The following is a 12601-nucleotide window of genomic DNA, read 5'->3' as shown; positions in this document are numbered from 1 at the left end:
TTTCCAATATTAGACGGGCTTGGAGTGAGACACATCCAGGAATGGATTTCAGTTTCCCCATCTCCCATGTAAGACTTCACATGTCAGACTGATCTTCTTTAACACAATCCTCTTTGCCCAAACTGAGCTCAAGATAAAATTAAAAGATTATCTCTTTAGATGAAATTAGTTTTCCACCAGCCACTTCTTCACACACCACCCGGCAGCTGTTTTGATCTGTGGCTTTGCTTCTCCACCCCAAACCTTTTGGAATGTCCCACCACCCTCCACCCCAGGGACCCCAGGGACTGAAGGTACCCATCTGGCCACTCCCAGCCTGTCTTCCCCTGGCGAGGAGAAGCGCCTCGCAGCTCATGTTTTCAATGAGAAGTTCCTCAGGTCTAACTTTATGACAATTGCTTCCTGGGTATAGTTGTTGTCAGTAGCAAACACTGTCGTGTTTGTTACCTCAGTGAAGCCTGACAACTGCCCTCCCAGAGACATTCTCATTTCACAGCAAGGGGGACACTGCCATGCTCACGCAGGGGATAACCCTTGAACTGCACTTTGGCCTGGCTCCCATTCCCAGACAGCCCAAACCTTCCCATCTTGAGGGGAGAGACAGTTCTTGAGCAGAGTCCAGCCTAGGCAAGTCTCCAGGTCAGACCTTCTCCACGTGTCCTTCTCTGGCAGCCATCTTCTCAGTGCCTCCTCCACCAGGAAGCGACCAGGGAACCATCTGGAGCCTCAGGGAATCCAGAATGGACTGGAGCAGACAGCTTCAGTGGTCTCACACACGTGTGTGCACACACGTGCCTTCCAAGGATACACACAAACATGCCAGTGAGGTACATGCCCAGGAGACACGAGCTCTGCTAGTTTCCTGCTGTGTGACCTTGAGAAAATTACGCAACTTCTCTGAGCCTCCATTTCTGCCTTTATAAAAATGGAGAAATAAATCCCAACTTCCTAAGGTTTTATGAGGATTAAGTGAGAAGTCATGAGAAAATTCTGCCAATGGGTAAAGTTGATGTAAATGAAGAAATTTATCATCATCATCATCATCATCATTATTCATACTTATTATTTCAGAATTGTTAATATTATTGTCACTAGGACACCAAAGTGTCTTCCCCAACTAAGTCAAGAAGACCAGGAGATTGTTACAATGCAGTTGAATAGCCAAGAATAGGCAGGCATGACGGGGAAGGTCACTGGACCTAAGAGAAGATCACAGCTGCCTCCTGGCTCCACCTAAGGCCTGGGGCGCCTATTCTGGGCAAGAGTCTCTGACTCCCCAAGGCTCTCCACCCTGACCCCACCACACCAGGATGTTCCTGGAAACAGTTGTTCTGCTTCTTCTCTCACAAAGCTGCCTTGTGGGCTAGGAGTCCATCTCCAGAGCAGTCTTTGCCCTAGGAAGGGTGCCCTCATAGCATTCCCCAGGCAGCTCCCTCCCTCTGGGCCCACTGCTGCCCTCACTCATCCAGCCACCCATCTGGGTCAGGAGATCTGGGAACTCAAGAGTGATGTACCAACGTCCATCGCTCAAGCAGCTGTAGATAGTCCTCTGAGCCTGAGCCTTGGGGTGTACAGAGAGCAGTGGCCAGCTGAGGCCACGTCCAGTCTGGGATGACCATCAGAGGTAGGTAAAGCCCCCCACCCCAGGCCTCGCTTCTCCCAGGGGAGCCGCCTGCAGCCTCCCTGTCCTGTGTGGACACCCTCTGATCACAAACTTGGGTTTAGGGGTGCAGGGGAGGCCTTCCCAATGCCCCAGACCATGGGGTATGGCTCCCCAGGGCTTTAAACCATATTCCTGCCCCTAAAGCTCCTTGTCCAGCCAGAGATTGGCCACAGGCCTCACCTGAGTAAGACTGGACATCATTCGTGTCCCTGGAGTGGGAGCACCCCATTTCCCTGCGGCAGCCACAGCGTGCCGCCAGCCCCACCCAGCTCTCACCACTGCTGTCCACCCTCCAGCCCCAGGAAGGAGAATGAAATCCTTTCCCTGAGCTCTGCTGAGACAGGCAAATCATCAAAGAAGAGCTGAAGACAGTGGGTGGAAATCTAATCCACCCGCTTAGGGAGAAAGCAGGCTGGGTGAGACTCCTCCCACCTAGCTCCTGCGGGCCCCTGCTTTTGTTCCAGGTGCTTTCTTAGCTGTGCTACTGAACCAAACAAACACAGGAACCAGCTCTGAGCCCCTGAGGGAATACCCAGACACCCCTACATCCAACATTGCAGTGTAGGCTGCTGAAAGTGACAGGAGTCCCAGAGCCCACTCTGGCCACAAACACTGCAAGTCCAGAGCACCTGGGAATTGGGGGTCCATGTGGACAGTGCTCAATCAATAAATGACGGGGTAGCATGTCAGCCCCCAGCAACCTCAGGCCTCGAAGGAATGTCTCAGCCTTGAGCCTCCCAGCTCCCCAGCAGTAATTGAGTCGACACACGCACCCTTCCTTCCTTGGCTCACGTGTCCACTCCAAGTGCTTTGGGGATCCCCTCCAAACTCTGGGCCTCCCTGCAATCCTGGTCTCAGGATCTGATTCTGAGAGGCAGGCAGGAGGGAGGTGGGGAGGTCAAACCAAGACAGAGGCAAAGGCTCGGGGCCTGGGAGAGGAAAGACTCTTCTGAGAAATGTTATGCTACAGCAGATGAGGGAGAAGGGAAGTGGGGAGGAATTAAGGTCTCAGGGCACCCACATGTCATTTCATTCTCACTGTGGTCCTTTAGCGTAGCTATATTATGCCCATTTCTCAAATTCCCCAAGTCCCTAACCATGGATAGGTGGGGTGTAATTCAAACCCGGTCTCTGGTTTCAGACTCCAGGTCCCAGATCCTGGCCCATGATGCTTCCAGGCAGGGAAGGCAGAGCTGGAAGAAATAGCATGTTCCCCAGAAGTGGAGCACTTTCAGCCATGAAAGTAATATGGTCCCAACAGGACCAGAAGATTGATGAGAGGGTAGTCAGCGGTCAGGATGGTGTTCTGTCCCCCTGGTCCCACCTGGAACAGGCCTGGCCCCACCTGGGACGTGCCTGGGCGGCCCAGCTCTGCCCACACACTGAACAGCCTTGACTCCCTCTCTCCCCTTATCTCAAAAAGCCCAGTGCTCAGCTTTCTCTTTAAAAGCTCGGCTAATTAGAAACATATTTTATTTTCCCAGAGGAGGCAGCTGTGGGATAAAAGTCGGAAGTGTAAACTCTGGTGGTGGATGAATCATCGTGTTGCTTTGTATTAATTTTTTTTACGGCGAAGTAGTTATGGTTTTCTGAAAACACAAGGAAGAATAAAGCTCATCTTTCTCGTTATTGGCAATGACTCCTTGGGGTAGAGTACAAAAGACTGAGACATTGCTGAAACAGTCTCCAGGCGTTGGGGGAGGCAGTGCTGATAACCAAGTACCATGTCTACCTCAGGCAAGGAACACACTTGTGGGAGGGGAGGCCGGAGGAGAGCAGTCGGCACAATGGAACCCCAAGTTCTTCCATTTGCACGTTGTAGGTGTTCAATGAGTATGTGCTGGGGGAATGAATTAATTAACTGATGCAACTAAAACCTTCTGTTTGGCCAAGGAAATTAAAATAATTGACCTATCGTGGCCCATTAATAAGATGGAACTTAATATATCCATAAGTTTGATGACTGGGAGAATATTTAACAATGATGGGAAAGTATTCCCCTTCCATTATTAAGCAAAAAGCAAATTATAAAAGGGTGTGTCGAGTAGGATCCAAGCTTTATCTTCAAAATATAACAGATACATACATAAATATATGGAAACACACTAAGTCCTCACTTAATGTTGTCAACTGTTCTTGGACTTGCAGCCGAACAACATATGATGAAGCCAATATTGCCAAAGGCTAATTGATACAAACACGAGTTATCTCATCAACATTATAAGGAAACGCTGTTATTCCAGGACCCTCTGTATAATGTAAATGTAAGGACATGCACAAGTGCTGATGGCAGCTTTCTCTGAATGGTGAGGTAATGAACAGTTTGTAACTTCTTCCATCTTTCCCAGTATTTTCCAGTTTTCAGAAATGAGCATGTGTTACTTCAGAAATCAGGGAGAAAAATGTTCTAGTGACAATAACATGAAATATCAGAAAGCGATTGACAGCTCGACAGCACAGTGGTTACAAGCAGTTACCTGGGACCAACATGGCCCTGACCCCAGGGCTTGATTCCAGCTCTGTTCCTCGCGAGCTGATCCTCTGGGGCAAGTTTCCTAACCTCTCTGGTCCTGAATCTCTGTACCTGACAATAGCAGCACCTCCAGTGTGGACTGTTGTGAAGACTAAATGGGGTTGTATCTGTGTCGGTCCTTAGAACCGTGGCTGGCACAAGCTAGCTTCATTAATAAGAGGTTTGAGCTGCTGTTGTTGTTACTAATACATAAGCCTTCCGTGGATGAATTTCACTCTGCAGGTTTGTGGCCCTGCAGCCTTCTCCCCACATGTGGAAAGATCCTGCCACCTGCCCTATGTGAGCCCCACTGCCCCTCATCCCTCTCCCTGTAGGTTCTACCCAGCCTGACCCTGGGCCTCACCTGGTGGGCTGTCCTGGGCCCCAACTGCTGGCCCAGGTATGTGCAGACTCAGTGATCTGCAGCCTTTCTCCAAACACAGCCTATGAAGTTTTTCTGTTGCAAGTGACAGAAAACCCCCACAAACTGAATTGATGGGGGGAGGTTACTTTACAGTCAGGACTCGGGCTCCTGCGATGCCCTCACCACTCTGCCTCGTGCCCTCTCCTGGCCATGCTTACCCCTGGGTTGGCTATACTTTCTGGCAAGTCATTTTCAAGTTAAGTATAACATTTGTTGAAGTCTAAAAGTGTAAAAGACCCATCACTTTAAAAATCAGAGCTAACTAATTTTTAGGGGAAATAATAACGATGCAGAATACTGAATAGCTGAACGTACCTGAAGCGACCAAACAAAAACGAACTACATGTAAAAATTCATGGACCACGGCTAAAGTCGTTCTCAGAGGAAAATTCAAAGCCTTTACTATATTAATTAGAAAACAAATGAGTTTAGCTCAAGGGACTGGGAAAAGAACAACAGTCAACTCAAGGCCACAAAAGAAACCAAGGTAAATAGAAAAGGGCAGAATTCAGTAAAATAAAAAATAAAACAGAAATAATGAAAAGAATCAAAATACAAACATAAACGATATAAAATTTTTTAAAAAGAGAACAACTCAAATATAAAAATTAGTTTTAAATTAAATATTTAAAGGATGTTATTCACAACCACACGCCAATACTTGACAAAGGATTGAATCGATACATTTCTGGGAGGGGCGGGAATATGAAGTGCCAAAAATGGCTCAAGTCAAAATAGAAAAGTTAAATAGATCAATAGCCATGAAAGAAAGTAAAAACCCAAGAGAACCAACAGACAGACTATAAGAACTAAAGAGAGAGTTCCATATGGTTGCCAGATATAGAATCAGCACACAAAAAGCAAGTGTTCGTCTCTTCCAGCCTAAATCACTGAAAACATGTAGCCCAAAATATAATAGCATTTATCATAGCAACAAAAACAAAAGAGCATCTAGGAATTAGCCTATGAGAGAGCGCACAAGATCTCGATGGATAAAATTTTGAATCTAGTAACGGCACAAAAGAATACGAGAAAAAATGGTGTACCCCATCCATGGGGTGGCACAACTTAACATTGCCAAGGTCGATTTTTCTCAAGCTCATCTGTAAATTAAAAACAATCCCATCAAAATCACAGCAGGAAATTTTCAAACTGACGTGAAATTTCATGGAACTTTCAGGAACTTTACAAACTGACGTGAAATTTCATATGAAACAATAAAGATTTGCGAAGGCCTAAAAGATCGAAGAAGTGGTATTAGCAAGGAAACAGAATAAACAGAGAATACGATCCAAGAAACAGAAGAGAAATTCCAGAAACGCACCAAAATGATAGACGTGCCATCAAAATTCAGAGAGGAAATGATGAGTGCTTTAGGAAATGATGCCTTAGTATTACATTAGCTCACTATGTGAAGATATGGGGAGCCCCCGGCCCAAATTTTGCATTCACACTTTGACTCACTGGCCACCATTTACCACCTAAAAATCATGTCGCCTTTTTAACAATCATTAGTCTGGGTATTGCAGCATGTCTTACAATTTGAATATACACGCGTGGCATTTTTTAATAGTTAATACATATTGAGCTTATGGAATCCAACCTTTTCCTGCATGGAAGAAGAGCAGTTGAAAGAAGCAGTCCTAAATGAAAAGCAGATTCTTGAAATCCTGACACTAAATTAAGCAAGCGAATAATCAGGCTGCTTCAAAGCGGAGATAAGCCGCTGGAGCCTTCAGCTTTCCAAAATGCAGAGGTGATCCCCAAATGAACAGATACCACCCAGTTCCAAAAAATTAGCATCGAGAGAATAAGAAACAAAATGAGGTGTACAGGAAAGTATTTGCCCTGCACAGTCACTGCCTTTAGAAATAAAACTATTTTAGATTCTCAGTACAGGTTATGAAGAAAGTAACTAAGAGCACTAAGAGCCCTTTAGATGCAACAATCAATGGTATTTGGAAAGCCTTCCTATTGCACATAAAGACAAGATCATAAAAACGGAAAATAATGTATATAATATCACATGATATGATATAATGTAGTATAATATAATAATATAATGTATACACAAACACATACATATTCCAAAAAGTTTAAGGAACAGAGAGAAAAGCAGAAACCAGTGGTGGGAAAGAATCACTTCCAAGAACTAGAATTAAGAGGCACAAGGGGGAAACGCACAGGAAAGGGGTCCAAGGTCTTAAACAATATCAATCAGAGTCGGGTCCCGCAGCCCTGGGAGCCTGAGCGTCCTGCCAGGACTCAGAGCAGCCCAGCAGGGCTGGGACAAGGTGACTGCAATGCCAGTGCAGAGGCCCTAATTAGGGGTACACAAAGCCTGTGAGCCGAACCACTGCAGGCCCCAACCCTGCGTCGGGACAGACTTAATGGTCTGGGCTGGAGTCGCCACCAACATAAAGTACTCTTGTTCCCCAGCAATTTTTACAAGGCATTTATGGACCTGGGACAACCTCGGGATAACACTCAGCTTATGGGGCTGGCTGAGCAGACAATGGGGGCAAAGAGGCAAGTCAGCACAAGGCCCCTGTGATAAAGGACACGAGAAAAACTGAGGGCCATTCACCCCCCTGCAGGGGTGGCCCCCCCCACACCACGTTACCTGCAGCTCAGCTGTGGGAGGGATCCTCACCTCCACAGACAGGGTGGGCCACGCAGCATGGTGACCCAATTCCTGGGGCCTGGGAAGCCCGTCACCATTCACATTTACACGTCGACACAAGACCATCCGGAGAGGGCCTCTGAGTCATGGCCTCCACAGCACCAAGGAGCCTAGGAACACCTTCGGCTCCCACAGATCACCAGTTGTTTCCATCAGCCCACATGCTTCATAGCAACTAATCTGATGTCCCATTCTTACTACCTAAAGATGGCCATAGCCAGGGTCCAATGTGCGTGAGCGAATCACACGATGTGATTCCGGCTGAGAGCAGAGACACTTGGTGCTTTGTTCCTCTGTCTCAAGCAACTGTGAGATTTCCGTGTTTTATTTGTATGTAGCCACCACTTACTAAGAACTTACCATGTTTCAAGGCCCCCAGGGGAAGGGCTTAATATGATCTCATTCAGGCCTCACACACTGGGACGTCAGCTTGTCATGCTCAACCCATGGCACTCATCAGGAAGGGATCAGGTTGAGGACAGCCTAAGACTGCACAGCTAAGTGATGGGCCTGGAATGCCAACCCTGATCCAAGGGGGTTTCACCGGGCTCCTTCTACCCACACATCCATGTCCACCCCTCCTGAGAGGTGACCCAGATGCCAACTGGGGGACAGAGCAGCCAGCTCCACCTGGTTCAGTCAAGGAGAGCTGCCTGGAAGTGGCAATATCTGGGTCAGGTCTAGAATGATGATGAGCAGGGTTTGGCTGAAGGAGAGGAGGAAGGAGAAAAAGGAGCAAGCTTAAGAGACGGAGCATGACAGGCAGGAACCAGAGGCTCTGGGTGCCACCGTGCACGTCCTTGGAGGGCTCTGAGATTTGGGGTTCAGCCCTCTTGGTATTAGTAATAGTAACAGCTACCACACAGCCAATGCTTCTTCTGTGCTTTATAGAATTAGATTTTATCCTCCTAAATACCCTCTGAGAGAACTGTTACGTTCCCAGAAGACTGAGATACGGGGAGCTAGAGAAACTCGCTGACTGTGTGATCTCAGACAAGTAGCGAAGCCAGGTCTAAAACGTGGGTTTCACTTGCAGCCAGTGTCCAAACACTCGGTCACCAGATCATGCAGAGAGTCTGTGCCAGGGTGGGTTTGCACGAACTGGAAGAAACAGTGCTGGACTTGGAACGGGGAAACCCTGGTTGCACTCTCAGCTCTGGCACTCACTTCTCAAAGAAGCCTTCTCAGAGGCCAGTAGCTGACTCCACCTCTGGACATCTCCATAAAACGGGGCCTGCAGCCCCTTTGCCTCCACCTCACAGGGCAGTGGGCAGGGTTGGAGAGGCCGACTGTAGAAGACCCCAAAAGATGTCCAATCTTAGTCCCCGGAAGTGTGACTATGTCACCTTTACATGGTAAACACTTTATAGATGCGACCAGTTAACGATCTAGAGATTGAAAATGATCCTGGGTTATCAAATGGGCCCAATGGAATCACAAAGGTCCTTAAAAGAGGGAGGCAGGAGCACCAGAGTCAGAGATGTGATGACAGAAGCGGAGGTCAGCGGGATGGGCTTTGAAAACAGAGGAAGGGGCCACAAGCCAAGGAAAGCAGGTACCTGGAGAAACTGAACAGGCCAGGAATGGGATTCTCCCTGGAGCCTCCAAAAGGAATGCAGCCCTGGACATACGTAATGTAAGTCCCTTGAGCCTGATTTTGGTCCTGTGACCTTTTTGCCTTGTGTTCAACCACCAAGTTTGTGGTCATTTGTTACAGCAGCCTTAGATAGCTCATACAGTGGTTCTCATACCCCATTCCCATGGGAACGAATCCAGCTGGGACTCTGCACCCTGCAAACTTTACGGAAGAGTCTCCTTTGGTTAGAGCAAAATGATTCTGATTCCTTCTCCTTCTACATACTCTGTTCCCCCGAAAATAAGACCTAGCCGGACCATCAGCTCTAATGTGTCTTTTGGAGCAAAAATTAATATAAGATCCAGTCTTATATTAAAATAAGACGTGATATATTATATTATGTATTATATATTATATTAAAGACCTGGTCTTATAATATAGTAAAATAAGACCGGGTCTTATATTAATTTTTGCCCCAAAAGACACATTAGAGCTGATGGTCCGGCTAGGTCTTATTTTTGGGGAAACGTGGTGGTAAAAAAACAGGCTTCAGATAATTCCCTTCTACTTCCTATGCAGGATTTTTTAAAAAGGCGATGAAAAACACATACTTGAAACAGCACCAGATTCTTCCTGCTACCCCCAAATAAAAGGCATTTCCTTCTCAGAGAGTGATTTTAAGGTGTTTTCTGACAAAACTGGGCCTGTTGGAGTAGAGGCTGCGGGCCCTCACCACGTAACCCCATCTGCCCATCGGAGCCAGGCTGAAATATACAGCACTGGGAAAGGGAGCGCTGCTGGCCGAGCAGGGGCTTTGGCAGGGGCGAGGGCTCGGACAGGGAGCTTCCCAAGAGCTACAAATATAACAAGTCAACGATGTGGGCAGGGGGATGTGGACGTATTTTACTAACAAGCCTAATAAAAATGTATAGGGAGCAGGGGTGGGACAGAGCCAAGGAGACACTGACCAAGCAAACTGCCCACCGGACAGAAAGCAGAGTCCAGTGGACATTCCTGGATAAGGTGGAGCATCAGTGCTTGGCCATGGGGTCTGTACTCCTCCATCAGTGCTTGGTCCAGGCACAGCGGGACACGGTAAGCAGAACCCCTACACACCTGACCTGCATCCTACTGGCCACCAACCAGTCACACCCCTGCCAGGGAAGCCGTCAGTGTTGGGCAAGAGGCCACAACAGGGTGGGGCCAGAGATGTTCAAGTCCCTGCTGGAAGCCAAGGCAAGTTGCTGCCCATCTCTATGGCTGCAGTTTCCCCAGCCGTAGCCATAGTCCAGCCCCAGCCAGAGCACCCACCAGCTCTCCTCATTTCCTCTCCCCCAAATCCTGATAAAGGAAACTTCTCTCTGCTCGAGATCCTCAGACTCTTCCTTGCTCTCTGCCTCTCAGAGGTGTCCTTAAACTTGACCTCATTTCTTAACTAGGGGCCAAGAGATCCTTCATTCTTAACTCTCTGCCTCCCCAGGCTTTGCTTGCCTTTCTCCTTTCCCTTTAGAATCTTTACCCTTTGTCTTGTTTTCGGTCCCCCAAAAACAATCTAGAGACAAGGATGTGGGTTCAGGCAGTTTATTTGGGGGGTGGTTCCAGGAAGCAAAAGAGGATGTGGGAGGCAGGCCGGCCTGGTGGCTCAGGCGGTTAGAGCTCCATGCTTCTAACTCCTAAGGCTGCCAGTTCGATTCCCACATGAGCCGGATGGCTCAGGTGGTTGGAGCGCGTCCTCTCAACCACAAGGTTGCCGGTTCAACTCCCGCAAGGGATGGTGGGCTATGCCCCCTGCAACTAGCAACTAGCAACGGCAACTGGACCTGGAGCTGAGCTGCGCCCTCCACAACTAAGACTGAAAGGAGAACAAGTTGAGGCTGAATGACACCCTCCACAACTAAGATTGAAAGGACAACAAGTTGACTTGGAAAAAAGTCCTGGAAGCACACACTGTTCCCCAATAAAGTCCTGTTCCCCTTCCCCAATAAAATCTTAAAAAAAAAAAAAAAAGGAGGATGTGGGAAAAGCAAAAGAGGATGTGCGGGTTGAATTCCGTGCCCCAAAGAAATATGTGAAAGTCCTAAGCCCTGTTTTTTATGAGTGTGATCTTATTTGGAAATGAGGTCTTTGCAGTCATTAAAGGTCAAAGTCTTCACACGTAATTGAGCTGTAAGCTAAGATGAGGTCATCCTGGAGTAAGGTGGTCCTTCATCCAATATGATTGGAGTCCTTATACGGAAAAGAGACACAGAGACAGACATACAAAGAGGAGAATGCCATGCGAAGGCACGACACACAGGGAGGACGGCTCCCTGAAGACAGAGGCAGAGGTCTGAGTGATGCAGCCACAGGCTAAGGAACACCAAGCGTTGTCGGCAACAGCAGAAGCCAGGAGAGAAAGGAAGCATGGCTGACCCCTTGACTTTGGACTTCCAGCCACCAGAATTGTAGGATACTAAATTTCTGTTCTAAGCCACCCAGTGTGTGGTCGTTTGTTACAGCAGCCCTAGGGAACTAATTATTTATGCTAGTGGCTCTGCCTCTCGGAGCAACGCCATTGTTTTTGGCCACCAGCATCCTTGCACGCCCCTTCCCCACTTCATGGAGCTTGGAGAAGGCAGAGACCCCTCCCGTTATGGAGGCTGAAAATGGCAGAGACCTGCATCCCAGCCTCCCTTGCAGCCGGAGCAACAAGCATTTGATAAGGGTTGTGCCAATGAGGCCCAGGTGGGAACCAGTGACACAGAGTCTGAGAGTGTGTGGGCATAGTACTGGGGAGGTCAGGAGGGGCAGGGGTACTCACGGGTCCATTCTAGAGGATTCTGGAGCTGGGTTCAAGCAGCGGTGGCCAGCTCGTTCACTGGCGGGGGCCCAGCACACGTAGAGGTGTCAGTTCCCTTTGGAGGTCTCAGGCATCTCCGCGGAGGGCTTTGGAACATCGTTCCTGGCTGCACAGCCTCCAAACGACGTTGTCCGACCCATCCAGAGATCCTGAGAGCTGCTCCATATCTTTTAATACATTTCCATTTTGCGTTAATGAGCAGAACTAGCTTCAGCTGCTTGCAGCTTAGCGCCCTGATTGATACAGTTAAATGCATACAGCTTTCATCTCTACTTGCAGCCCCTCTGGCTGGAGAATTCTGGTGGGAGGCTGTGGGGGTGGCCAGGGGCGGAGTTCTGAGGGAATCTCCCGCATTTGAGGCTAGTCTGCTGGCTCGCTCCTCTTTCCAAGGAGTGCTGCTATACACTGAATTGTGCTCCTGCCACCCAAAATTGAGATATTGAGGCCCTAACCCCTATACTGACTGTATAGAGATAGGACCTTTATGAGATAATTAAGGTTAGATGAGATCATAGTGGTGGGGCCTAATCTGATAGGACTGGCGGCCTTATAAGAAGAGGGAGCCTTATAAGAGAGGGAGAGAGAGAGAGAGAAGGAGGAAGAGAGAGGGAGGGAGGGAGAAAGGGAGGGAGGGAGAGAGGGAGAGAAGGAGAGAGGGAGAGAGGGAGAGAGAGAGAGACAGAGGGAGAGACAGAGAGAGAGAGAGGGAGGGAGACACAGAGAGAAAGAGGGAGGGGGAGAGAGAGAGAGAGAGAGAGAGAGAGAAGGAGGGAGAGAGAGAGAGAGAGAGAGGGAGAGAGACAAAGAGAGAGAGAGAGAGAGCTCCCCGACATGTGAGGACAAAAAGAAGGCACTGTTCACAAGCCAGGAAGAAGGGTCTAACCAGAAACCAATTGTGCCAGGC

At 48.4% G+C, this 12601-nt stretch overlaps 1 protein-coding gene across 1 annotated transcript in view; it reads right to left on the bottom strand.

Moving 5' to 3' along the window:
• Positions 1-12105, bottom strand: part of CHST15 (carbohydrate sulfotransferase 15) — a 278611-nt gene extending 266506 nt beyond the window's left edge. The window contains exon 1 of the mRNA XM_081074503.1: positions 11659-12105. The gene's annotated coding sequence lies outside the window, so the exon portion shown is untranslated. The remainder of the gene's footprint in view (positions 1-11658) is intronic.
• Between the last annotated feature and the right edge of the window lie 496 nt (positions 12106-12601).

The sequence above is a fragment of the Rhinolophus hipposideros genome (assembly GCF_964194185.1).
Source record: "Rhinolophus hipposideros genome assembly, chromosome: 15".
Taxonomy (NCBI): domain Eukaryota; kingdom Metazoa; phylum Chordata; class Mammalia; order Chiroptera; family Rhinolophidae; genus Rhinolophus; species Rhinolophus hipposideros.
Note: the sequence above shows the minus strand (reverse complement) of the source record. Positions and strands in the feature narration are given on the sequence as shown.